The following is a 26252-nucleotide window of genomic DNA, read 5'->3' as shown; positions in this document are numbered from 1 at the left end:
AATGGATTATGTTCTCCTCGTAGCTGCAGCATAATAATTTACAGAAGTAGAGCAAAGACGAAACAAGATCTACCATCTTTAAACCTCTTACTAGGCTCAGTTCACTCTGTTTCTTTTTCTTTTTTCTTTTTTTTTTTTAAAGAGAGCAGATTATTATTATTAGCGAAGAGGAGTGAAGAGCTATGTACAATACAATGAAAACCTCTGGCTCTGAAACAGGTGATGTTTATAAATTGGTTGGGAGTATGATCTGCAAGAAACATGTCCAATTTGATCAAGTGATGTGGAAAGAGCAGTTGAACAAAAGCAATATTTGCATACATTGGGATGGCAGTAATGATCGTGTCCCTTCTGTCTGTCACACGGATTCATTAGAAATGGGTGTCAGCCACTAAGCGTTGATTTTCAGCACAGATAAGCAATGAACAAGCAAATAAAGGAAACAAAGGCTGGCCACACTGCAGAGCAGTGTGATGATCTGATTATGCTGAGAGACTGGCCGCCTCTTTCTTGGCTAGCTGTTCAGTATAAGGGGATGCTTCCCTTTATTTCTGTTTCCATAACTCTGTCCACAGTCAAATATTGCTAAGAAATATGTGGGTCTTACATGCGTCTTCCCCGGAAAGCTGCTTTCCTTGGTTCCTGATAGAAATCAACAAGACAGTCCCCTGAGTGAATTCTTTCTGATATGCCAGATTTAGAGAGTGCCTGGGTGTGCAGAAAGCATGTAGAAAAAAGCTTTTGAAGCTTGTAAAACACATGGCATTTGCTGTGGTTTCTCTTTTCCCATTTGCAAGTGTGTTGGAGATGGTTTTTACTCTTTCTTTCTGCAGATGCCTTGAATTTTAGCATGGGACTAAAGACCTGTGCCAAATAGTAATTGGCACTGGACATCAATCATTCTGCTAGTATCAGGCTGTCACAAGCAATGTTTTATGACTAGACTGGTGTTAGCCTGAGCAGATTTCCCCTGACACATTTACACAGTAGCTCAGGCCAGTTTTTCTTTAATACTCTGGAAATTTGGATGTTCACTGAACCGTCTTGGCACCAAAATTGCAGGTGGGCCAAGAAGATGTACTGCTGTGACCAGGGAAGGGCAAGGATACTTCAAATATACTACTAAATGTACCTCTGGCTCACACAATAATTTTAGGAAGGTCACTTACCTTCTCATTAATTCAACTTGCCCATTTATGATATGGTGATAATACAACGTCATTGAGTGCAATGGAGTTAACAAATAAATATTTGCAAGGCATGTGGAGATTTCACATAAAAGGTTTTGCAGTAACAATGCCTGAGAAGACTGCAAAGTCTTGCTGGTGAAGTCCATAGTGGTCACCCTGAGATGAGACTGCTCTTGAAAACTGAGAGAAGACAGCGGAGATGGGGGCCTCCGGCTATGAAAGGTGAAACAATGTTGCCGCTTGTCTTCGGCAAGCTCCGTTCGGTTGCTGACTGGCCTGAGGCTATCCGCACCCCAGGGCCATTGAACACTGACACCAATGTGAGGATGCAACAAATGGCATTTATTTAACTGCGCAACAGCCTTATATAGTCGTCTTGTCCCGTACGAACTCGCACGATACTTGCACATCCTGCTCCTTTCGCCACGCCTACCTTCTGTTACAGCCCGAGATTTTCCGGTCGCCGTACCCTAATCTACCTACATTTCCCCCTCCCCATGCTTCAAGTCATGCAAAGTAAAGAGTATCGCTGATTCTGGAGCCTTGCGTCAAAGCGTAAGCGTAGCTGGCGGATACAACATCCCGAGCCCAGGTTCTCCAGTAAGATTCCCCTGCAACTCCTGAGATGCAAAGCAAAAGCAAGCTAATCATGAGCGCATTGTTCAAAGCTTTTGTTTCACTCAGGAACGGCCGCCGTTCCTCATCTTTCTTGGCGCCCCGCCGCTTTACCAGACTCTCTGTATTGTCATGACTCCTCACGTCTGAAGGTCGAGGCTGGTGCTGTTTCGGCTTCCCCCACAGGTACTCCTGCAAAACATAAAGCTCGGACAGCGTACATATTACTTCGGGTTAGGATTTTGTTTTAAATCAGGGCGTAAACAGCGTGTAGGGACCCACTGTATAACATCATCCCATTTGATGGCGGCATACCCCCTCCCGTGATGTAGCAGCTCCCAACCTGTTTCCCACTCCGCTGTCCCAGGGAACCGAACCTTGACTGGGGGGCCCACTTCTGGCACCCCTGGACCCCAATGTCACTCAATTGGGGCACGCTCTTGGTCTCCCCGGGCAAAATGATTTAAAGAATAAAGAGCGCGATGTAAAATGTGAGATTGGTAGTTGACAGGAGTTACGTCTGGGAATCCTTCCCCCTCCCCAAGAATCTTAATTCTGTGTTTTTGTTTCTTACTCAAAACTGGTTCCCTGTGTCTCGAAGAGTCCAGTCAGAGAATCCCAGCCTTGGTTACCCATAAATCCTGCTCTCTGTTGTTGAGCCACAAAGGTTGTATTGACCATTCGTTGCACAGTTTTCTGCAAACATGCAAACAAACAGGGTAACACAAGTAGGATAATGCCTATTATAAACATTCCCATAAGCAGACTCTATCTACAAAACATGCAGTTTACTTCAGAACATACTGTTATTCTCTATTATTCTAGCTGAAAGGAAAATTACTGACAGGAAAGCTGATTCTGTTTAAAGGTAACACAGATCAGGCCTTTTAGAGCCTACTCTGAGGCCTACTCTTGCTAAACCGTTGCTAAACCATCCGGTATCAATTTCCCCCTTTGGAAGTAGTTAGATTTATTATCTCACTACTTCCATATACTATTCTCAATGATTGCCTCAACACAACCCACGCAGATCCCTATGATAATTATAATCACAAATATATAAACTATTCCCTCTAATAATGTGTCTAACCATCCTTTTAGAGACAATCCACCGTACTCCTGCGCCTGTAGAGACAGAAGCATAAACCTCGACCCATTAGTAATAGTTCCCCTGGTCCCAACCATTCGTTAGTACCTGGTTCCCTATACCACACTTCGCCTTTGTTTTTCACATAGCTTGCTCCCTGTCAAACTGCCTCCCAATGTATTACAATTGGTGGTCGCTCCTTATCTCCTGCTAAAGTTAAATGGTTAAGTACATAAACAGCTTTTGCAAGTCTCTCAGAAGGTTCAGTCACCTCTCCCCCTTTTTGTTTTTGCAGAAGCTGTTTCAATGTACTATGAGCACGTTCCACAATCGCCTGACCCGTAGGCGAATGAGGAATCCCGGTGACATGTGTAATACCCCATAGTTGACAAAATTGACGAAAAATCTGTGAACAGTATGCTGGTCCATTATCAGTCTTAAGTTGTTGTTTTAGGATGAAAAGGTGGAAAAAACCATTCTATGATTTGCTGTTTAATGTCCGGCACCTGCACAGTCATTGCAGTAGAATTTGTAAGGTCAGAAACCAAAGAGTCCACTCGAGCATTGCCTTCTGCAATAAACCCAGGCAAATTAGTATGATTTCTTACATATAAAACATAAAACAGTGCAGTTCGGATTTGAATTTCTTGCCACAGAGCTCGCAGCAATTCAAAAACACACTGATTACATATATGCTCTGTAACAGATCTATCCAATTGCTTTATAAGGCCAGCTACATATGCTGAATCAGTAATCAAATTAAAGGGAATAGGAAAATTCTGAAATATTTTTAATACAGCTCGTAATTCTACCACCTGAGGTGAACCCTTTTGTTGTACTACCATAGATTCCCACTTGCCATCAGAATACCAGACAAGGCCCGCCTTGCCCGTGTTCCCAGATCCATCCGTAAAAATGGTAATTCCATCCACAGGAGTGTCTGCGCACCACACTCCTGTGGCAATTGGAAGTTCCGCACTCAATTTTATAACAGGATGGGAGGGCAAGTGGTAAACAACCTGACCCGAGAAATTCTCCATGGCTGTTTGCAAAGCAAAGCTATTAGCCATACACCACTCAAAGTATTGAGCTGCAGTAGGAAAGGTTAGTGATGCAGGATCTCTGGCCACAAGCTCCCGACATCGCATCCATCCTTTGATGATAATCTGTGCCAATAGCTCTGCAATCATAGGGACAGTTTTCTTTGTTCTTGAAGGTAGAAACAACCAATTCCAATACATGTAACAAATCTGATCATTCTGAATTCTATTGACCAATTATTGCATACGGAATTTGCCTATCAAACAAAGTGATAATTTGTATTTCCTGATTCAAATCAATACGATGTACAAATTTGGAATGTAGCCTGCTTTCTATTTCTGTAATCAGTTGCTGTACCTCTGCAGTAGTCTATCGTGGTGCTGTTAAAGTTGTGTCCCCTGCTAACAATTGGAATAGAGGCTGCAATTGTGACGACGTAAGCCCCAAGTACGGCCGCAGCCATAACTTGAGCCTTATGTTCCACAGTACCCACTTTTGCACATGCCTTTATCATAGCATTCAAATCTGTTTTTCCAGGTAAAGCTTCAATGATCTTTTGACAATCAGCATTAGCATTATCCTTGTTTGCCACAGGTCCAAGGCTTGGCAGCCGCACAGGTTAACCCTGCGTGGAAACACCAGTCCTGCGCTCCCTGCGGTTTGGGCTGCGAGTTAACTGCTTAGGCCTGGAACTGGTTGGGAAGATTCATTTGTGTCAGCATACGGTTCCCCCCTCCGCGTTCTTTCTCCAGTTTCCCTGCGTTCTGCAGCTGGTTGTTATCAGCTGACCTTGAGCATTATACTGAGACCTGCACAGCTTCACAAAATGCCCTAGCTTCCCACAGCAATGACACATCAAAACAGTTATCTCTCCCACTCAGCTTCAACTTCTTAAGGCAGTTTTTCTTAAAGTGACCTTCCTGTTCGTATGTATAACAATGATGAACTACCTTAACTGCCGCCGCAAAAGTTTTTGCTAAATACTCCATCTGAAATGTGGTGGTTCCTACTTTCTCACAAGCATCCATTAGCTCAGTTAAGGTGGGGTTACGATTTGCCATCCCTGCAACAACCCCTCTGCAGTCCTCACCTGTGTTGTCCCTCGCCAACTATAGTGGCAATGCTTCTCCCACAACCCTCCAATCCAACAGTTGCCAAATATTTCCTCCCTCAGGACCCGCACCCACAATCACCGGATATGCCCGTGGAATCACAACTCCTTCTAATAACGCATCTCGAATGACCCCTTTCCATTTTACTCCTCCCTCACCTCCCCCCCCTTCCCCTGTATACGCGGGCGGACGCTGACCCTCTCCCTCACCTCCCACATTACCAGATGGACGCAAACCTTCCCCCCCGCCCTGATCTAAAGGTGGAGTAGGGAGTTGTAAAGGAGGTTGAAGTGGCCCTAATACTTGTCCCGAACACAGAGGGGGGTTTTGGGGGAGACATAGTCACGTGTCCTGAGGCGTTGGCTGAACAATGCTGCTGCAATTCCATCTTTAATTCTTCCAGTCATCTACCAAGCTCTGTCATGTCAAGTTCGTGTCCATTTCATGATGGTAACAGTCCTTTAAGTCCTTGTGACTCTGGTACTGCTGACTCTGTAAATGGCGAATCCGGTAAAGGTGGGTACAAAGCATGTTTACCCTCCTTCTTGTCCTCCTGCTCAGCCTCATCCGTAGAGAGATCAATGAGAGGGAGGGGGTTTCGGAGGGGGTTTCTGCCAAGTCTCCTGTTCAGCATCTGAATCAATTAGTCCAAACTGAGTTCGTGTTTTAGGGCGCACTACCGGTTCTAATGGATCTGTATCTATTTTTGTCGCTCCCCGCTCCTCGGCTTTTTTCGGAGCTGTCCGTACCGACGGCGATAAAGGAGCTGCCACCGGTACAGCCACCGGGGCCGTGGGAGGTGTTGGTCCTGCAAACAGTGAGGGGGTAGTAGGCGTCTGCGGTCCTAAAGCCATAAAAGCTGTATGTGTGACTTCTCTCTCTGCTTTTATTCCTTTTAACGCTTCGCTAACCAGCCTCTGTGTAGTAGACAATTTAAAGGCTTCCTTATCACCACTTGACACCGCATTCCAGAGAGAGTCACCAATCTTCTCCCATAAAGGCACTTCAAAGACATCATTAAAGGTTGTAAAATGTCCTTTATCTTTTGCCCAGAACAGTAACTGTTAACGCAGCTTCATCGTATTTAATTCCTCTCTCAGAGAGTATATGTTGGAGGAGTTTCACCACTGCCACTTCTGTCTTGGTCAGGGTAGACCCCATGTAAACACGCCCGAGCTGCATCCCATGTCGCCCGGTCCTCCTGCGCAGCCCGTAGCAGCCACAAGATAACTCCCCATGTTTTTAATTCTTTGGCAGAACCCGCTGCCATAGCTCTCTCAGCGAGCTGCATCGAGCACCGCTCCCAGGTATTCGGCTGTAAACAATCAGCTGGTCCTGCCACCGCCCCCTCTTTAACCAGGCGGTCCACACACTGGGCTACGTCTTTCGATTTCACAGAAATCTTAAAGTCCCCGCCCAGTAACGAAATCACCTTTATCAAGGTTTCCATGGCTCGCGAACCCACTCCGACCGCCTGCGGTCCGCCAGTCCAGCAATCACGTCAGGATCACCACTTGTTGCCGCTTGTCTTCGGCAAGCTCCATTCGGTTGCTGGCTGGCCTGAGGCTATCCGCACCCCAGGGCCATTGAGCACAGACACCAATGTGAGGATGCAACAAGTGGCGTTTATTTAACTGCGCAACAGCCTTATATAGTCGTCTTGTCCCGTACGAACTCGCACGATACTTGCACATCCTGCTCCTTTCGCCAAGCCTACCTTCCGTTACAGCCCGAGATTTTCCGGTCGCCGTACCCTAATCTACCTACAAAACAATGTGGAGGCAACACCCTCAGTGAACAGAGTTGGGGCCTTTCTCCTTCCTTTTTTTTTTTGTGCTGAGTAACACTTACCATTGTGAGTAAATCCATTGGTTTCAAAGCTTCTCATGTAGCAGAATCTAGCCTGCTTTTTCTTGGAATTAGGAAAATAAGCATATAACAGGGATGGCAGAAGGGAATATGCGGTATATTGGAAACTTGATATAGTTGACCTGATTTTCACTAATGATGTCACTAGCTCCTAATAATGTACAATCATCTTTAAATTAAGGAGAAAAATTAAAAAAACAAATACAGCTATCTTAAGTTGTGATTCCTCATTTGTTACATCTGCTCTCCCAAGCCCTAGGTTTGTGAGCAGTGGAAAAGGTACAAAGTGAAAAAGCAGAAAAACACTTGAGATTTTTAGTTTTTACCTTTTTAACAAGATGATTTGAAAATTCACCTACATGTTTATATTGTGGTGTTCTGTTGGATGTTTTGCTTCTTGCAGTGGTCACTGGTCTAAGAAGATGAGGGCTTGAGGAAAGCTAAGCTTGAAATTTCTGCCAGAGTTGAATTGTAAGGACCTTATTGTCCTTTTTTTCTGGTGCTTCTGTTTGGTTGGTTTTAGGCATATTGAATTTGATAGCTTATTCTTTAGAGCCAACTAATCAAACAATAGTCCAGAGGAAAGTGGCAACACCAGGACAAGGTAGGGAAATAGCGGGAAAATGGTAGAAACCTCAGAAGCATGGCTGAACATCAACTCTGAAAGCACAGCACTAACTGTAACATGAGTGATAATGGTGGATTAGTGACATTCATTCTTTCTCTTTGCCTTTTCTCTATACTGAAAAAATAAAGTAATTTCTTGAAGAACTTGCTACTGTTTGTTAATGTTTCTATTTGAGAAAGAAATGATATTAGAAAACACTATATTCATGCATCATTAATTTTGGTCATAAGACAGTCTGAGATTTTGGTTGCAAAACAATCAGAAAAGGACTACTTAATCTTTAATTTTGAACTTCCTTTTTACTCATTGACATTTTTTTAATGTGGTGAACACATCGTCCTGGAAAGACACATCCCTATTTTGGTGCTTTTCCTACTTGGATCTCTGGGCTATTAGGAAATCAAATTTCATCATGTTCCCTTCCATTTGAATGAAGCTGGGGTCTCTGTGCAAGGCAGGAAAGAGGAGTTGTCACTACTAATATATCTATTTTCCAGGGGTCAATTAGACGGGTCTTTTATCATCTTTATAGCAGCAAAATGACAATGTGATGATTGTGAGGACTCTGGAATAGAGTAATAAGACTTTTCTCATATGGAAACCAAAGAAAAGGGTGGTCTATAGAACTGAGCTTTTGCCCACAGAGGTCAGAGAGGTGACTGTCTTTCCTTTCCTTCTGCCTCTGGATGGGGGAAGGATTTTATCTGTAAGTTGCTGAGAGGTGTTAAGAAGGAATAGCTGAGTTACGATTAGATTGATTAATGCTCCTTTATTTCCAGAAGGTCTAGTCTTTAGTGGAATGATGGTTATTTGCTTATCTTGCACCTGTCAGTAACAGACACCTTCCCCTCCTGCCCCTCCAAGGAATAGCCTAGATACAAGTTTCAGCAGAAAGAAGCATCCAGAAGTCTGAATGCAATCCTTTTGGCAATTTTTATAATCTAGTTCTGCCCACCATTGCTGTAAAAATCCAAAAGTACATTTCCAATTCTTCTCAAGCTTCTATCTGTTCCTGAATATGTATTTTACATTAACGCTTAGTATTTACAATGGGGTCTCCCTCTGTGCATTAAAAACTAGAGGTAGCCTCCCTGAGGAAATCAAAGCATTAGGATGATGCAGTAAGATCTATACACCTATTTCTGCTTACTCTCCTAGTTACGACAGGATGCAGATATGTCTGGTCTAACTGATTATATATTGTGACTCTGAGATCCTCCTTATTGTCACTGCTTTCATGAATTCTTTAGGTAACGTTCATAAATGTGTGACCCTCCATCTGGCTATATTAAAATGTGATGTTAGTAGCTATTTTGTTATCTTAATTTTCTAAAAGTTAAACTCTAATGGGCTCTGTCACTCTGTAAGTATGACTATGGCAAGTATGTCATGCAAGACGTCTCTCTTCTGAACATATTCTGATCTAGGTTATTTCATTGTTGCCACCAAAATTTTTCTTGCAATTTTTGGTCTCCTACCCAATCATCTAAGAGTGTGGCAGAGTGGTGCTCCTGTATTCTGCTCCAGCTCTGCACCAGGCTGGTAGTAGAGTTTCTTATATATCTTCTGTCTATCCACCACTTGGCTGAATCTGCTATCGCCTATGCCCTGTTATTAAAATCCACTGGAAGGAAGAGGAATAGACTAGAAATTAGCCTGTTTCCTGGAAAGGGAAAAAGGTTGTACATTATTGCACTATTCCTGCTGTAACCCATTTTCCCTTCCCAATCAGCATTTCTTTTCCCAGTCAGCATGTGTCTCTACCTCAGCAGCATCAACAAGTCAAAGTCTGTAGCTGTACAGCTTAACATTACTCTGAATTCTCTGGACATTTCTGCAATTAAATCTTGAGAAGTAATTTCTGTTAATATATTTTTCCATATAATATAGTGTGTTTCAAAACACATTATTTTTTTTAACATATGCCTGATCCTTTTAGTTTAGTAAGAATTTTGGATATATTTTCCTATTGTAAATAATGTGTCCTTTAAGCAGTATGTTTAACATCTCTCAGTTTCCTGTTAGTATTTATCCTGCAGTAATCTTCAACAATAAAACAGTGAAAGGTTGTGTTTATCATTTGGTGTTCATTTATTATTAATCTAAGATTTGACAGACTCCCAGAGTCTATTGTTTCTTATTGTGGCACATAAGTGAGCTAGAGGAACTAATAGATTTTTGGGGTTTGATGGAAATAGTCATATGCATTTTTCTAGAGTACTGTTGTGTTTCTAAATATGCTATCTGCTAAAGGAGACCATTGCTGTGATCTTTTCTGCTACTTTTGATTTAAAAATGTGTCATTGTAAGATCAATTAAAATTCTATTCCAAGTTTAAAAAGGAGAGGGAAACACAATAAAAAGCACACCATAAAAACATCAGTGTTCTACAGCCATAAACTGACTAAAAAAAAAAAAAGAAAAAAAGTCCTGTAATATACAAGAGAAGAGTCAATATATTTTTCGTGCTCTCTAACTCTGAGGGCAGTAAATCACGTAAAAGTGTCCTAGTTTTGGTACATTTATAAATTCCCATATTTTTCTTTCATCAGAATTCTTATTAAGGACATTATATTTCTAATGATTATCCCCAATGTTGTTTTCAAGAGTAAGTTGAGCTCCTAAATTTGAGTCCAGCTTCCATTGCTACTCTCAGGGAAATTAAAACAAATGAAAATGCCTACATAATAAATGATAACATTTAGCTGCTATTGGGAGTGGGTACTCCAGATCTTGAGTGCTACCAGATACAACTACTTTATCTACACTGTGCCCTCCCTCAGTATATTGTCTCTGGTATAAGACCTTCTGTTATTTCAGACTGCTGTTATCCTCCTGCTGTTTCATTCTGAATGTGTCTTAGTAAGATGTGCCTTATTTGTACAGATAATAACCATTTACCAACCATCCCTGAATACACTTGGAATCTTCCAGTCTTTAATCAAAGCTGTCATCTGCTCAGATTCCCTTACTCAGACTTACTTGTCTTTAGGTTTATTTGACCTTTTGAGATACTAATGTCAAGTCTGAAAAGCTTTTCATCTATTTAGTGACTAATATCTAGCAATATACATAGAAAGAAAATCTATAATTTGACAGGTGGCAAGGAAAGTCAGAGTAGTAAATTTAGATCAATTCATGGTTTACATTCCTGGAAATGGTTTTAGCCTTTACTGGGCTTTAAATTGACACAAAGCAGTTACTGAAACAAAGGTAAAGATCTATCAAACATCTGTTCATAGTTAAATATAGTAGCAGTATTCAGGAAGGTGTGTACCCACATGACATTTTGCTAATCAGTTTTACTTTGAAACAGTTGTGGAATTGCTAGTTGAGTTATGTAAATGATGGATATTACAAAATCAAGAGACACCTTGAAATTGAGTAGACAGATAGTAAAAGTAAAATTCTGAGACTTTTGGAGTCCACAGAAGTCTGACAATAATTCCTATGCCAATAGGAATCAAATAATTCAGATTTCTTCCCTGTGTATACCAGCTAAACTAAAACCTGACAAGCAGAAATCTATCTTTTGCATGATCAGAAAAGTAAGTCCTGTAGATGAAAAATACACAGGATGGTTTCTGTCCACCTCTCTGTGAGTGAGGCAGTAAGATTTCCCTCTTCATACTCTGTATACCCCCACCAGAGGAAACCTGCAAAAACACCAGTTCTTGTTCTTCCCCAAGGACCAGCATGCTGTGAAAGTTGTACTGCTTTAATGATAAGGTACAGTCCAATGGAAGTAGGGGGATCAGAATCATAATCGAAGTATTCTTGCAGCAAACAGTATAAAAGACGTAAGAAAGCAGAAGGGAAAACAGTTCTTTAAGTCTTTGTCAAGCTTTCTCATATAGTCACAGGCAGGTGGGTGGGCAGGCGTGAACACATCAGTGTGTGGCCCTCACAGCCCCACTCATAGCTATGCAGTTATGTGCATGCGCACAGACTTTTGCTCCCAGTCTAAGTCCAAGCTGGAATTTGAAATTGGATCACCACCTTGCACCGTGGGAAAAGCGTCTGTATGTGCTCAGCAAATTTGCAGATGACACCAAGCTGGGTGGGAGTGTCAATCTGCTGGAGGGTAGAAAGGCCCTACAGAGGGATCTGGACAGGTTAGATAGATGGGCCGAGACCTACGGCATGAGGTTCAACAAGAACAAGTGCCGGGTCTTACACTTCGGCCACAACAACCCCATGCAGCGCTACAGGCTGGGGGAAGAGTGGCTAGAAAGTGGCCCAGCAGAAAGAGACCTGGGGGTGCTGATCGACAGCCGGCTAAACATGAGCCAGCAGTGTGCCCAGGTGGCCAAGAAGGCCAATGGCATCCTGGCCTCTCTTAGGAATAGTGTAGCCAGCCGGTCTAGGGAAGTGATCGTCCCTCTGTCCTCGGCACTGGTGAGGCCGCACCTTGAGTACTGTGTCCAGTTCTGGGCCCCGCACTTCAAGAAAGATGTTGAGGTGTTGGAGCGAGTCCAGAGGAGGGCGACCAAGCTGGTGAAGGGTCTGGAGGGTCTGACCTACGAGGAACGGCTGAGGGAGCTGGGGTTGTTTAGCCTGAAGAAGAGGAGGCTCAGAGGTGACCTTATTGCAGTCTACAACTACCTGAAGGGAGGTTGTAGTGAAGTGGGAGTCGGCCTCTTCTCCCAAGCACCTAGCGATAGGACAAGAGGGCACAGCCTCAAGCTTTGCCAGGGGAGGTTCAGGTTGGACATTAGGAAGAATTTCTTTTCAGAAAGGGTTATTAGACATTGGAAGGGGCTGCCCAGGGAGGTGGTGGAGTCACCATCTCTGGATGTGTTTAAGAAAAGACTGGACATGGCACTTAGTGCCATGGTCTAGTTGACATGGTGGTGTCAGGGCAACAGTTGGACTCGATGATCCCAGAGGTCTCTTCCAACCTGATTGATTCTGTGATTCTGCTTGCTTCCAGCAGTGGCAGGAGAGAAGAGGAAAATTACACTGGAATTTGAAACACAGGGCAGTGCATCCTAATGGTCTTGTAATCCTAACAATGTTAGCCTGTCTCTGTAACAAAATTTGATAATGGGGGAGCCCAAGGTCACCTTGTGCATGATCACAGTCTTCTTAGCCTGCAAATAAAGCAGTGAAGAAAACAAAACATTAAAGGCCTAATTCTTTTCCTAGATCAGTTTTGAGTAGTGAATATATATCGAGAGCATATTACTCTGCGGTGATAAGGAATTGGCTTTCATGTTCATTGTTATAATTTTGAAGGTTTAATTTGGTCCCTGGGTTAGACCAGGGGGACACTTAAGCAGGTGTTGTGTCTGGAGTAGGATGCTTTCGTAGTCTTTTAGATTCCTCAAATCTCATCTGAGTCCCAGCCAGCAGCTGAGGAAGCAATGGGTCTACTGTAGGACTAACCACATCTTCCATCTTTTGATTGTCCTGGATACTGAACTTCACTCTGGGATTGAAGTCACCCTATCTTTACTGCCACTGTGTGACACTGTTTTATGGGTATCAGTAGACAAATCATGATGTGAGGTTTGATAACTTTTCCTGCCTTTATAGTCATGGCTGTCAGGAGAAATCCATGACCACTGTGAAGGTACATTTAATGGGATCCATATGAGAACACTGGTAGATAGACAGATGCCACTTGTAGATAGTAAATTATGAATGATTTGCCATCTGAACTATGTATGCTATAACACTATTAGCTCATATTATTCTGACAGATTCACATCATGTCTTATGAGGAGTCAGTCACTTTATTCTTTGGAAATCACAGTGTTAGTAGTAAACAGCTACTGAGTCTCCCATGTGATTGTCCACTCCCCACATGTCTGTTAGCATCTTCATTAATTTCTCCTGTGGAAAGTGATGATTTGACAGACTGTAGAACATAACTCTTTTTTTTTTTCTTTTTTACTATTTCTCCTGGAACAACAAGAATGCAGTTTGATGTGTGGTCTTCAGTGTATTGGGTTACATCTGTAACGTGAATCACTTTTGCCTGCCTTGACCACAAGCTAGTTGACTTACTATTGCATGTCTACATTGAGACTTCACAATAATTAAATCACTAAACTTATAAAACATAGGTTGCTTATTTCAAATCAAACATAACATGAGACTGCATGGCATCTGTAATGCTGAAATGATTCACTAAATGCACATCTGTGCTCCTAATGTTTACAGAGTTTATAAATCCACCATCTGACACTTCTAGGAAATGCTTGTGTATGCAATGTGGAGGCGATCAATACCTTGTTGGTAGGAGATTGCCTTTCAGTTAGTCTGGGAGATCGGTGTACTCAGAATACAGGGGGCAGGGCTCACTGTTGGTGTTTTATGTCCAAATTGCCTCATTTTTTTTTTTTCTGGTAGAGTCAGGTGTTTCTGTTTTACGTTTTGTTTGGTATGCACCGTAAGTAGAACATCCTAAACTGAAAGTAATAGTGGTCTGGTTACCTGCCTGCATAGATTTCCTCTCTGTCTCTTAAGCAACCAAAGCAGAAAATCCTGTTTCAGTAGATTTGCACTGAATCTGCAGGTGCCTTGTGTGGAATCACACAGAAGTTTCCTGAAAAAAATGGCAATACTAGATATCTTTGATACATTTTAACATAAGAAACTATGAAATTTGACAGTCTGTGTGTGTAGTGAAGATAACGAGCAGTAAGGGTTAGAGACAGCAGAACTAGTGTTACTATTGCGTTGCTGGATTTAGCTGGGAGATTTTAGGTTACAGCTGTCTGCCCTTGTCTGATATGTGATACAGAGTGAGGCGTTATCCTCTCTGTGCTTTTGTTTGCCAGTCTTTAAAATAAGCATAAATCTGCTGACTTCGGGGGAGGGGGGGAAGTGAGGGGAGAGGAAGAGAGTGATGGAGAGAGGGAGGGAGGGGAGTAAAAATCACTCTGATGCATATAAAGGTATTATAGACCTGTAAGGGGAGGGCAGAAGGCAGCATCGTTTGACGGAAGTGATGATGTTATTTATGTAAGATAAGAGCCAACTTAGGAGCCAAAAATTGTAGAGTAGGGATGCAAGATGGGATGCTTTGAAAAGGCGATGCTGCAGAACGAAGTTGACTAGAATCAGATTTTTCTATTCCTGGGCTACTTCTTTGCTTGACAAGTGGCCACAGCAGATGGTTTATCAAAAGGAAGATCAAGAAGGGACTTGATTAGTATGGCTAAATGTTCTTCTGAGTCAAAAATATGCAAGAAGAAGAGGAACCAGTGGCTGAAAGTCAAAAACATCAGAAATTGAAATGAAAAATAGCATACACATTCAAACTGAACATGGATGGCTTTGGGGAAGATATCCTTTTGCTAAACTCAAATTATTGCACTCAGAATGGGTGTAATTGAATTAAAATCTTTGGCCTCTGGTAGAAAGATGCTCTAATGGTTTCTTTGGCTTTAACATGGGAAGCTATGGCAACAAATGACTGCAGTAATGACTCTCTCCCTTTGTTAAATGTAGTAGCTGCTATTGAAGAATCTGCCACTGTTGTCTTCCCCTGAAAGTCTGTGACACAGAAATCCAGCTCCAGAAGCAAGGCAGGTTGCCAGGTGTTGTGCTAAATGAATGGCCTCTTACTTGCTTCAAGTGAAGGTGGCTGTAATCATCCAACAGAAAAAAGACTTTCAATATGGTAGTGATCAAGGGCAGAGTTGAGGTTGTTTGTGCACCTTACTTCTTTAAAATGTCATACTTTTCAATGTTGTAAAATCATATTGATACGGTCTGGTTCCTCAACATTTTTAAGCAAAATGAAAACGAGAGTCTGCTTTCTCTTCTGGGTGTGTTCTGTTTTTTTGCAATTTTTTTTTTACTAGATTCACAATAATTCTTTAGTTTCACGTTTATAGTTAGTGTGCATGTAGCACAAAATACAGACAACATGCAGTGGGTAAAATCACTCTCTGAAAGACTTTCTTTGTAAAAAGATGACACACATATCGATCAATTTATGTTTTCTGAGTTCTGGTTAGTGAGATGCATTGCACTAGCTACAATCACATTTCCTGCAAACACATACTAAAAAACCATGCATTTAAATTTGTGCGTTATAATTGCATTAGTTTATAGGTGAAGGCATCCTACTACAAAGCCAAATGCATCCAAAATTTGTGCCAAGATCCCTAGATTCTGCATTACTGCTGGAGATTTAGGCATTTTTGCAGGAGCTTCAGATAATTTTAAATGAAGGTTCAGATTTGAGTCTGGACATACAATCTTCTGTTACTACTGCTGTATTATTTTCTGGTGTTCCCACACTTTCTGATGGTCATTTCCTAGGTTCAGAGTTTCAGAGTTAGCAGCCCTTTAAGCTAAATGATGTTGCTGAGATCTCTTTCCTATTGTTTTAGTCTGCTTGCTAGTGCAGGGAAGCATGACTGCTGCAGTTAATATTCAGCTCACATTCTCAGGCTTTTCCTTGTACCACAAAGGCTTTGCTAGAGCCGCTTTTGTGCATGATGAAAGCTGAGTATTTGGAACATATTTTGCAGCAAGGGGTAAACTGCAGAGTCACCAAATCATGTAGCATACAGGACCCTGTCTGTAGCAACACATCTGTCTCTGTGAGTTCACATGGATACTTCCATGTGGACATAATGAATGCAAATAAATTAACTGTGCATAATTATATGCTTACTAATACAGAGGGAAGCAAGTTAAGTTAAAATTTCATTTGTCTTGCTGTACCCTATATATTTGCAATCTGAAGGAGCAAGGCTGTTTTTTCTTTGTTTCTCCTAGCAAGTGGGTAATTTATCTTTTTTTTTTTTTTGTAAATCATATGGTCTTACACCCTATAATGAGTCAGACAGATCTTTGTGCATGGGCAGGTACATTTTCAGAATATTTTTACTCATTGACAATTTACATCGTGAATAATGGATGCCAAATAAACTTGGTGCCACCAATTACAGGGTCATCTGTGGCTGGCTATGATTTTTTTTTCAGTTATATGCTATCACTACAGAAAACCAGATAACAAAATGCACAGGAAAATGATGGTTCAGTATTCTGTTAAAACTGGTACTTTCCCTCAGTTAAATGCAAAGGCTGTGAATCCCTGTGCCTGAGAGCACAATTGGAAGCATTAATTATGAGCATGGGGCAGAAGGTTTCATCTTCATTTGAAATTTGCCTCGGGGTAACAGGGCGGTATCAAACCCTTGTCCCTGGCTTCTGAGCATCTTTAATTACCTGCCTCTGAGTTTCTAACCACTGGGGCTCCCTCTCTGTTACCATGACAATGTCCCTGCTGTCAGCATCCTGTCCCCTTCTGTCTATGCTCTTCTGGTCACTTGGAAACCCATCCAAGTAGTTTAGACAATATGGAAATAATACAGATGTATAGAAAGGTGACTGCAGAAAGGGTGTTCATTTTCTCCTTCCACTCGTGGGTCCTGGGAGGCGGCTGGCTCTGGGGGAGCCTGTAGCCTGCTGGCACGTGAAAATGTGAATGGTTGGCTTGGTTCTCTTCCTGGATGATAAAACCTTCTCTCCATGACTTGTTAATTCTGTTGAGTTTCTAGTGAAGTGACACATGGGGAGAGAGGTGGGAAAAAAAAGGCAATGGAGGGTGGAGGAAGGATTAAAGAGGAGGCTGGGGAAGCGCCTGTCTGGCTGCCGCCAGCTGAGACCTGCCTGAAGCACCTGGGGCTCTCAGCTCCCTGCGGCTGCAGTCCCACTTCTGCCTGCGGCCGAGCCGGGTGAGGATGTGGGGGGAGAGCGCCCGGGGCTGCAGCCTAATGGGGCGTTCAGGACGCCTTGTGCAATCTGCTGGCCCTGAACTGTTCCTCCCGGCTTCCCCAGACCGGTGTCCAAGCCGGGATTTGGGTCTGTCTCGCCCGAAGGACTGTGCTGTTAAGACTTGTGGCTCATAATGTATCAACAGCATGGCAAGCAGTGTGAAGGTCCCTCTCTTTGCTGCTGCCTGTTGTTGCACGTGAGTGCACTGGCCCTTTGCTGTTGTGCAAGTCTGACTGCCTCAGCTGGCCACAACACGCATTGGGTTTCTCAGTTCTCAACGGATTAATGAAATTCCTTGAATCCAGCTTCCTGTGTGTACAATCGCAGTTACACTGAAAAACTTGCTCTGTAGTTTTATGGACCCCTTAGAAACAGATGTGGTAGGAGTAAGACTAATCTGTTGTTGCTCCTGTTACGAACCCCCCAAAATAGGAGCCGTTCTCAAGTGTCATCTTGCACACTGTCACCTAGGGTGTTGCTGTCTGCTATTTCTTTGCCAGTGTAGCACTGATGTATGTCTACGAACTAGTACTGGATTGGCACAGGAGACCTACTAGCAGCCTTCCAGTACCTGAAGGGGGCCTAAGGAAAGCCGGAGAGGGGCTTTTTACAAGGGCATGTAGTGATAGTGTGAAGGGTAATGGTTTCACACTGAAAGAGGGTAGATTTAGATAAGATATTAGGAAGAAATTCTTCACTGTGAGGATGGTGAGACACTGGAACAGGTTGCCCAGAGAAGTTGTGAATGCCCCCTCCCTGGCAGTGTTCGAGGCCAGGTTGGATGGGGCTTTGAGCAACGTGGTCTAGTGGAAAGGTGTCCCTGCCTGTGGCAGGGGGGTTGTAACTAGATGATCTTTAAGGTCACTTCCAACCCAAACCATTCTATGATTCTATCATGCTATATATCATTTCTTGGTAGAGTATGCTAGAAAGTAAACCAACAGGTTTATGGATATTCAGCTGGCCATTAAAGGGCATGCTAAATCTTACAGAAGATGACTTTAGGAAGAAGGGGGAGTAAACAGATTATTGACCCATTGACAGTCACGTTTATTACTCTCTGCAATCAGGATTCTCCATGTCTTCCAGCTAGAGATGAAGGCCATCTGAGCTGAGGGAAAACTTGCAAACTATTGCAAAGAAAGATTTAGGTAAGTGGGAATACATGTGTAGAGCCCAATATTTACTGTCTTTTGTTGCATGCTTTATGTCTTGAGGTTCAGGAAAAAGTACTTTGTCTTGAAGAAACTGTTTTGGAGTCGTACTCTTGCTATCAGTGTCCTCATTGTTAGATTGTTTAGGCTGCCAAACTTAATTTCTTTGATTAAAATAAAGGGGTGAGTAGCAGCAGAACCACAAAGATTTGGTTTCGAAGGGGTAATGCTGTGTGGCTTTGCCAAGCTGAAAGCAGGGAGATAAGCAGTCTTTCACTTGACAGCTGTGGGGGAAGGGTGGAAAAAATCACCTCTCATATAGCTGGATCTATAGTGCTGAGTGTATGTAAAGCAACAAATAACTGAACCCTAAAAATAAATATGTTTCCAGTAAGGATCATCTCATACACAGTGGATACATCATGAAAATTTTGAGGTTCACATCTGGTTATGCCTCTAGTGAGTTTCCCCTTAGTTGTTCCTCTGTTAATCTCTATTCCTCCTGGTAGCAAATTAGATAGACAGACAGACAAAACCAAACATACATCTTTTTTAGGCAAGTCAGAGAAAAGTGCTTAGAGAAAAATCTGTCACTTCCCATTTATTTTTATAGTTATGGACATTATACCATTAGAAACAATCAAAGCAATCTAATTAATAATTTCTGCATACTTGTGCTTTTTTAATACATAATGGTGGCACTTCAATCCTTGCCTGAATTTCTTGCATCCGGCCATGCATTTACTGTTTATTTAATTCAGTGTTTTAGGAAACACTGTGTGAAGAAGAACAAAGAACAGCTGAGGAAGGGGCTGTTGTTGAACTGTCAGGGTCATTTACAAGGGTCACTAGAACAAAAGGCTGAGATTCCTCCTACAAATGGGTGGGGACCTGTACGTTGGTGTGAAGGACTGAAGCCCTGGCTCTATATGCCCCTGGACTTTATGTCTCCTTGCCAAATTGGGATCCTGGCCTAAGTTTTGCAAAATTCTCTTGCGTGAGCTGAAGCAATAGCCTGCTTTGAACACTGAATCTAAGTATTTAAAAAATAAATAAAGGCTGTAGCTACTTTAAACCTATATTTAGGTACCTGAACAAGTGACCTGATTTCCAAAGCACTGAAGTCAAACTCTGAATTACGGTTTTTGCTGACATCTGTGGGAGTTGTTGTGTGTAAGAACGTCAGAAAATCAGGTCATTCACTTTGCAGTTCTGTATTTGGAGTAGGAGTCTAATTCTGTGCTCTTAATTTTGAAATCTGAGTGTGCTTGTAGTCTGTGCTCAAGTCTGGCTTGGTTTGGAGATTGGATCCCAGTTTAAAAAATAGCTTGTGGAAAGCTGAAAAAAATCCCCTGCAATGCTACCTTTGCTATCTTTTTAAGGGTAAGGGACCTTAGAAGTACAATTTCAGTGTTGTGATGATAGGAGGTTAGGTTGCATGTTGGCTAAGGGAAAGAAACGCAGGACACCTCACAGTCAGCCCCTCTCTCTGCCTAGCCAAGGTGTAGCTCTTAGATTTTACATCCCCTTTCTTTTTGGGGCTTTCTCCTGTGTTTCCTATCTCCAGTGTTACTTTACACAGGGCAAAAGCAGAGAGGAGACCTCGTATGCTAGTGAAGCTCTGTGAGATGTTACCTTACTTCAGGCAACATGAAAAACACTCCAATATCGACATCCTGGCAGTGACATGTCACTGTCCCACCAGGGACAAACCCCACCCTGATGGCCTGCGGGCCCACCGGTCTGTGGCTGTCCTGCCGCAGCTCAGGATTGTGGCTTCAGTCACAAATCTGCCTCAAGCCTCCTGCCTGCCAGTCCTACCTACTGCCCTGCTTTACCTTGGACTGCCTGCTTGGTCAACACTCAGATGATCTTCACTGCAACCTCAGGCGCTAACCATGAAGATGGCGGATCCATGTCCTGGTCACACTAGTGTTAGATATCATGTCTGATATGTATGACCAGTGGGTATTTGTTTAGAAGGGATGTGACATACAGGCAAGTAAGGAAGGAAAACATGGAAAATAAGGCTACTGTCAATAAATTTAATCCTTTTCCTTCTTTTTATTTTAGTACTTTTACATCACTTTTGTTTAGGTGAGAAGGCTGTGAAAAGCTATTTGGAACAACTAGAGTTACTGCAGCTTAGGAAGTCAGCTCTCTGTTTACGTGCAACCATCAAGGCAAATGTGGTGGTGGTTTAAAACTAATGACCTTTACTTAACAAGTACTATGCTTGAGGTTCAATTACCAAGGTTCATCCCATGAACTAAGACAACAACGTAGTCAATTTTTCTCCTGAGTTCTCATTATCATTATGTTCCCTGCCTGCTCACCTGTTGCTGATACATGAGAGGTTAAGCCAAGAAACTTCCCTACCTACTGACATAAGTTGCAAGAGCTTGTACTAACAGACAGAAAGCAGTAATTCAGGTGTTGTAATAACTCATATCCTCTGTGAATTAACGTGTCCAGGAGACATTAAAAGACATCCACTCGAGGGCCGTGTGTGCATTCAGGCATAGGTTACTGTCTTTCATATCTTCATCAGTTAATATGAAGTTGACAATATTGATCGAACTCATTAACTTTCTCACCTCTTTTATTATCTTATTTGTTTAGGTTGTAAGTGCTTTGGCCCATGGAAAGTCTCTTGTCTTCAATTAATGCTGCTTGTATGGCCTCAGGTGCATCTTTAGATAACGTTGCCATATGACATCATAAAGCGATGATTACCAGCGACCGATGGGATGATTCCTGTTCCGTATAAGTAGCTATGTAAAACTGTATGCGTTACCATACAGAAAATGGTTAAGGCCTGGTTGCAGTCTGATGAAGAGTGCGCCTGGAATTCAGCTGGGACTTGGTGCCTGCTCACCTGTTGCTGATACATGAGAGGTTAAGCCAAGAAACTTCCCTACCTACTGACATAAGTTGCAAGAGCTTGTACTAACAGACAGAAAGCAGTAATTCAGGTGTTGTAATAACTCATATCCTCTGTGAATTAACGTGTCCAGGAGACATTAAAAGACATCCACTCGAGGGCCGTGTGTGCATTCAGGCATAGGTTACTGTCTTTCATATCTTCATCAGTTAATATGAAGTTGACAATATTGATCGAACTCATTAACTTTCTCACCTCTTTTATTATCTTATTTGTTTAGGTTGTAAGTGCTTTGGCCCATGGAAAGTCTCTTGTCTTCAATTAATGCTGCTTGTATGGCCTCAGGTGCATCTTTAGATAACGTTGCCATATGACATCATAAAGCGATGATTACCAGCGACCGATGGGATGATTCCTGTTCCGTATAAGTAGCTATGTAAAACTGTATGCGTTACCATACAGAAAATGGTTAAGGCCTGGTTGCAGTCTGATGAAGAGTGCGCCTGGAATTCAGCTGGGACTTGGTATGTCCCTGCTTTAGGGATATACAGGAATATAATCAGGGCACAAGGAAGTTTATTGCAGAAACCCCAATTAATCCTGCTGCTTGGAGCCCATTGAGACCTCTCCAGTTATTTCAAGGGTGCGTGGTAGGCTGTAAGTGACTTCAGTGGGAGCTAGTCACCGCTCTTCAGCTTCAAAGAAATATCTGAAACAGCTGAAATGTGAGAATGCCATGTAAAAATGTGCTTTAGGATCTTCATCAGTTATCAAACAAGTATCTTCACTACTGTAAGTGCTGTAATTCTTGATCATTTGAGTCTTTTGCCACCTCTAGTAAACATTTAAGTAGTGGTATAAGCTTTGTATATCATCCTTATTTTCTCTGTAGCAGACTGCTGACCATGTGAAAGTGAACTACTTCATCTTTAGTGATGGTGCACTGGTCAAATACCATGCGTGTATATATTGAATGGTGAAGTCAAAATAATCAAAATGGACAGTATTAATGTCTCCAATACTTTAACTATGTCCTTGTTAAAGCTGACAAACCTGGGCAGGACATATTGCAACATGCAGTCTGATCACATTTTGAGAACTGACGCTTGTGTTTCTCTTCTGACTCTCCCCTCATCCCATGGGAGGTGAGCAGCTGATGCGAACACTTGGAGCCCTGGATCCAAATGCATTTATTCATGAAAGGCTGTTCTTCTGGTTGCCCGTCCTTTCCGAGATGGTGATTATATAGTTTACTTTGCGTACTGAAACACAGTGCTCTTTTAAAAAGGTGCGTATAATTTAAGTATTGAATAGTATAGATGCTCTAGCTAGCATGTTACATGAGCTAGAATTTACATGGGGTTGATATGTATGAAAATAATATCTATAAATAGAAAAAAAAAGAAAGAAAAGATTTTATCTTATCTAGTAAACTGAACAGAGTGTATTCTCTGGGGTATGATACCTGAGGGCAAGTACCATGGCAGAATTTATATCCACATGACTAAAATTTCAGGAAATTGTTAGGAAAATCTATCTTGACAGTCTCACCTCTGTCTTCTTTTAGATATATTTTTTCCACTAATTAATAGATAACCCTTTGTCTTTTGTATCTGTTTCCTGTGAGCAACTGTAATTAACTAAGTCCTGCTTTGAAGAGGAGGATGGATTTTCTATCTGTTTTTCTTACATTAAGAATAGCCAAAAAGCCCCTCTTCTGGCATCAAGGAACCTGTGCTTTCATGAATTGTAATCATTAAGTTTCTCTTATTTTTAAGTACACTTCTTCTTCTTCCCACCCATTTTTTTACTGTCAAATGCAATGAAGAAAATAGTCCTGGAAAAAAGGTCAGTCGTGTCACTGTTATGTACTTATCAATTCTTTAAAATTAAAGGTGTCTTTGTACTTGGCCCAAGAGTAGGAATGTCATTTCGTTCCGGTGCAGATTAATTACAGTATTTTTTCATAATTATTTTCCCTTGTAAATTACATTCAGTTTTAAGGGTGATAGACAAGGATATCCCAAAATGCTATATCCAAGTTGTGTTTTAATGGTTTAGTTTGCTTTCAACAAAGAAAATATTTTTGTTCTGAGTTTTCCCAAGTAATTTTAGCACATATAATTTGACCGGCGGCCGGTCACTAGCGGTGTTCCCCAGGGCTCAGTTCTGGGGCCGGTGCTGTTCAGTATCTTTATAGATGATCTAGACGTAGGGATTGAGTGCACCCTCAGTAAATTTGCAGATGACACCAAGCTGGGTGGGAGTGCCGATCTGCTGGAGGGTAGGAAGGCCCTACAGAGGGATCTGGACAGGTTAGATAGATGGGCCGAGACCTACGGCATGAGGTTCAACAAGAACAAGTGCCGGGTCTTACACTTCGGCCACAACAACCCCATGCAGCGCTACAGGCTGGGGGAAGAGTGGCTAGAAAGCGGCCCAGCGTAAAGAGACCTGGGGGTGCTGATCGACAGCCGGCTAAACATGAGCCAGCAGTGTGCCCAGGTGGCCAAGAAGGCCAATGGCATCCTGGTCTCTATTAGGAATAGTGTAGCCAGCTGGTCTAGGGAAGTGATCGTCCCTCTGTCCTCGGCACTGGTGAGGCCGCACCTTGAGTACTGTGTCCAGTTCTGGGCCCTGCACTTCAAGAAAGATGTTGAGGTGTTGGAGCGAGTCCAGAGGAGGGCGACCAAGCTGGTGAAGGGTCTGGAGGGTCTGACCTACGAGGAACGGCTGAGGGAGCTGGGGTTGTTTAGCCTGAAGAAGAGGAGGCTCAGAGGTGACCTTATTGCAGTCTACAACTACCTGAAGGGAGGTTGTAGTGAAGTGGGAGTCGGCCTCTTCTCCCGGGCAACTAGCGATAGGACAAGAGGGCACAGCCTCAAGCTTCGCCAGGGGAGGTTCAGGTTGGACATTAGGAAGAATTTCTTTTCAGAAAGGGTTATTAGACATTGGAATGGGCTGCCCAGGAAGGTGTTGGAGTCACCATCTCTGGATGTGTTTAAGAAAAGACTGGACATGGCACTTAGTGCCATGGTCTAGTTGACAGGGTGGTGTAAGGGCAACAGTTGGACTTGATGATCCCTGAGGTCTCTTCCAACCTGGTTGATTCTGTGATTCTGTGAAAACAATGAAATCCATTAATATTTCCAATATTGGAAATGTCATTGTTCTTTCTCATAGGCGAAGTTAAATCGTTTTTTTGGCAGCCTGATTATCCTCCACAGCTTGGATTCCCAAATTGACTTGTCCCTTACTGCATGTCAGTGGTCATTTTTTTCTCAATAACACATTGTAGAATCTTGGTAAGAGGAACAATTGTGGAATCAGTCTTAGAAAGAAAAGTAGGAAAATTTAGCTCCTTAATTTCAATAATCAAAAGATTCTGTGGCAACCTCTCTGCATGATCTTTTCAGTTTTCAGTGAAGAATTTCTGTGTTTTGTTTAAGGATAAAACCTTTTGGTTCTGAATTTTTTTGCAAAGTTGTGTTCTGTGGGAAGAACATGTTCTATCTGTCTGGCATATAATATCTACTTGGAGCCAATAGGTGAAAAAAAAGCAGAACTACAGTTTTACATCATAATTATCAGCAAGAAAAATACAAAACATAGTTCAAAGATGCCAGTGGAAGACCAGGAAATCAAAGTAGCAAGGTTGTTTAAATTTCTGTTTTCAATCTGGCAAAACTGTGTATATCGTATTTTGTACCTAAAATTGTCTTTCACCCCTACATATACATGCACAAATATAAACAAATATAAACAAATAAATATATATGTATGCGAACATATATATAGGTATACAATGGTTGTATCTGAGTGTCCAACAGTTTAATATGGAAAAATGCCTTCTGTGGTAATGGAAGTGATTCACTTAAACTTTAAGTCATTGACTTATCATTTTTCTAGTTCCTGTATTTTATTATCCTCAGAGGTTCTGGGTGAAGAAAAGACAAAGGAAGTCTATATTTTTCTGCAATGAATCATCTTGTGCCATATTGTGGACTGTTCATTGCAGGAATTTTAAGAAACCCAGTATACAATATAAGAAGACTTCCTAAAATCCACTTTTCCCTGTGTGTTGTCTGCATGATTCAGCACTCTCCGTATTGGAACTTTAACATGTAATTCTTTGTATATTTACACCATGTGCTTATGACACCAAGTGATTTTTTACCATGTGATTTGATCAGCAAAAAAAAGGGAAGGTTGAAATTCAGAAACTGCAATGTCCAAGGACCCACTGCTCCACCTGCTCAAGAACGGACACGCGTTTGTAGGTTTTCTTTGGATCCACTTTGAAGCTGTTTTTCTTGTGACTTGAACTGGAATTTGGGGATGAAATTACATATGTTTTAATGTTTGTCCAAAGCTGTGAAGAAAAAATATTTTTGTTCATATTACTGAGAAAAATTAATGAGGGATTATATGTCTTGAGAAACTTAGCTAAGATAGTGTTTGAAATGAAGTAAAAGACTCTTTTAGTTACTTCTAAATATAAGATTTTTTTAATAACTGTGGTTGGGCTATTTCAACTCTTAGTTGAAAACCAAGTTCAGACATGGATGAATTCCTGACAAAAATAGAAAACTTGGGCTAAACTAAAAATGAAACTGTATAAAATACCTTAGTTCAGGACTTAAAATACCAAGAGATTCACACAAAGGCTGCCTTTTTATTGGCTTGTAAATTTTTGCTTTGGCTCAATTTGAGAATGAAATGTTTTTTTATTTTTTCTTGCAATATTGTTTTAACCCGAATAATGCAATTTCTAGGTCAACTATGTTCCCACAGACAGAAGGAGAGCTTAAAGATTTAAAAATTATTATTATTCACAAAAAAGACTTCTTCAAATGCCTCAATCATTCACAAATTCATACTGAATTCAGAGACTAGTGTTCACGTAAGAAAGAAGAAAAAAACCTCTT

Source organism: Nyctibius grandis, chromosome 3 (assembly GCF_013368605.1).
Source record: "Nyctibius grandis isolate bNycGra1 chromosome 3, bNycGra1.pri, whole genome shotgun sequence".
Taxonomy (NCBI): Eukaryota; Metazoa; Chordata; class Aves; order Nyctibiiformes; family Nyctibiidae; genus Nyctibius; species Nyctibius grandis.
Note: the sequence above shows the minus strand (reverse complement) of the source record.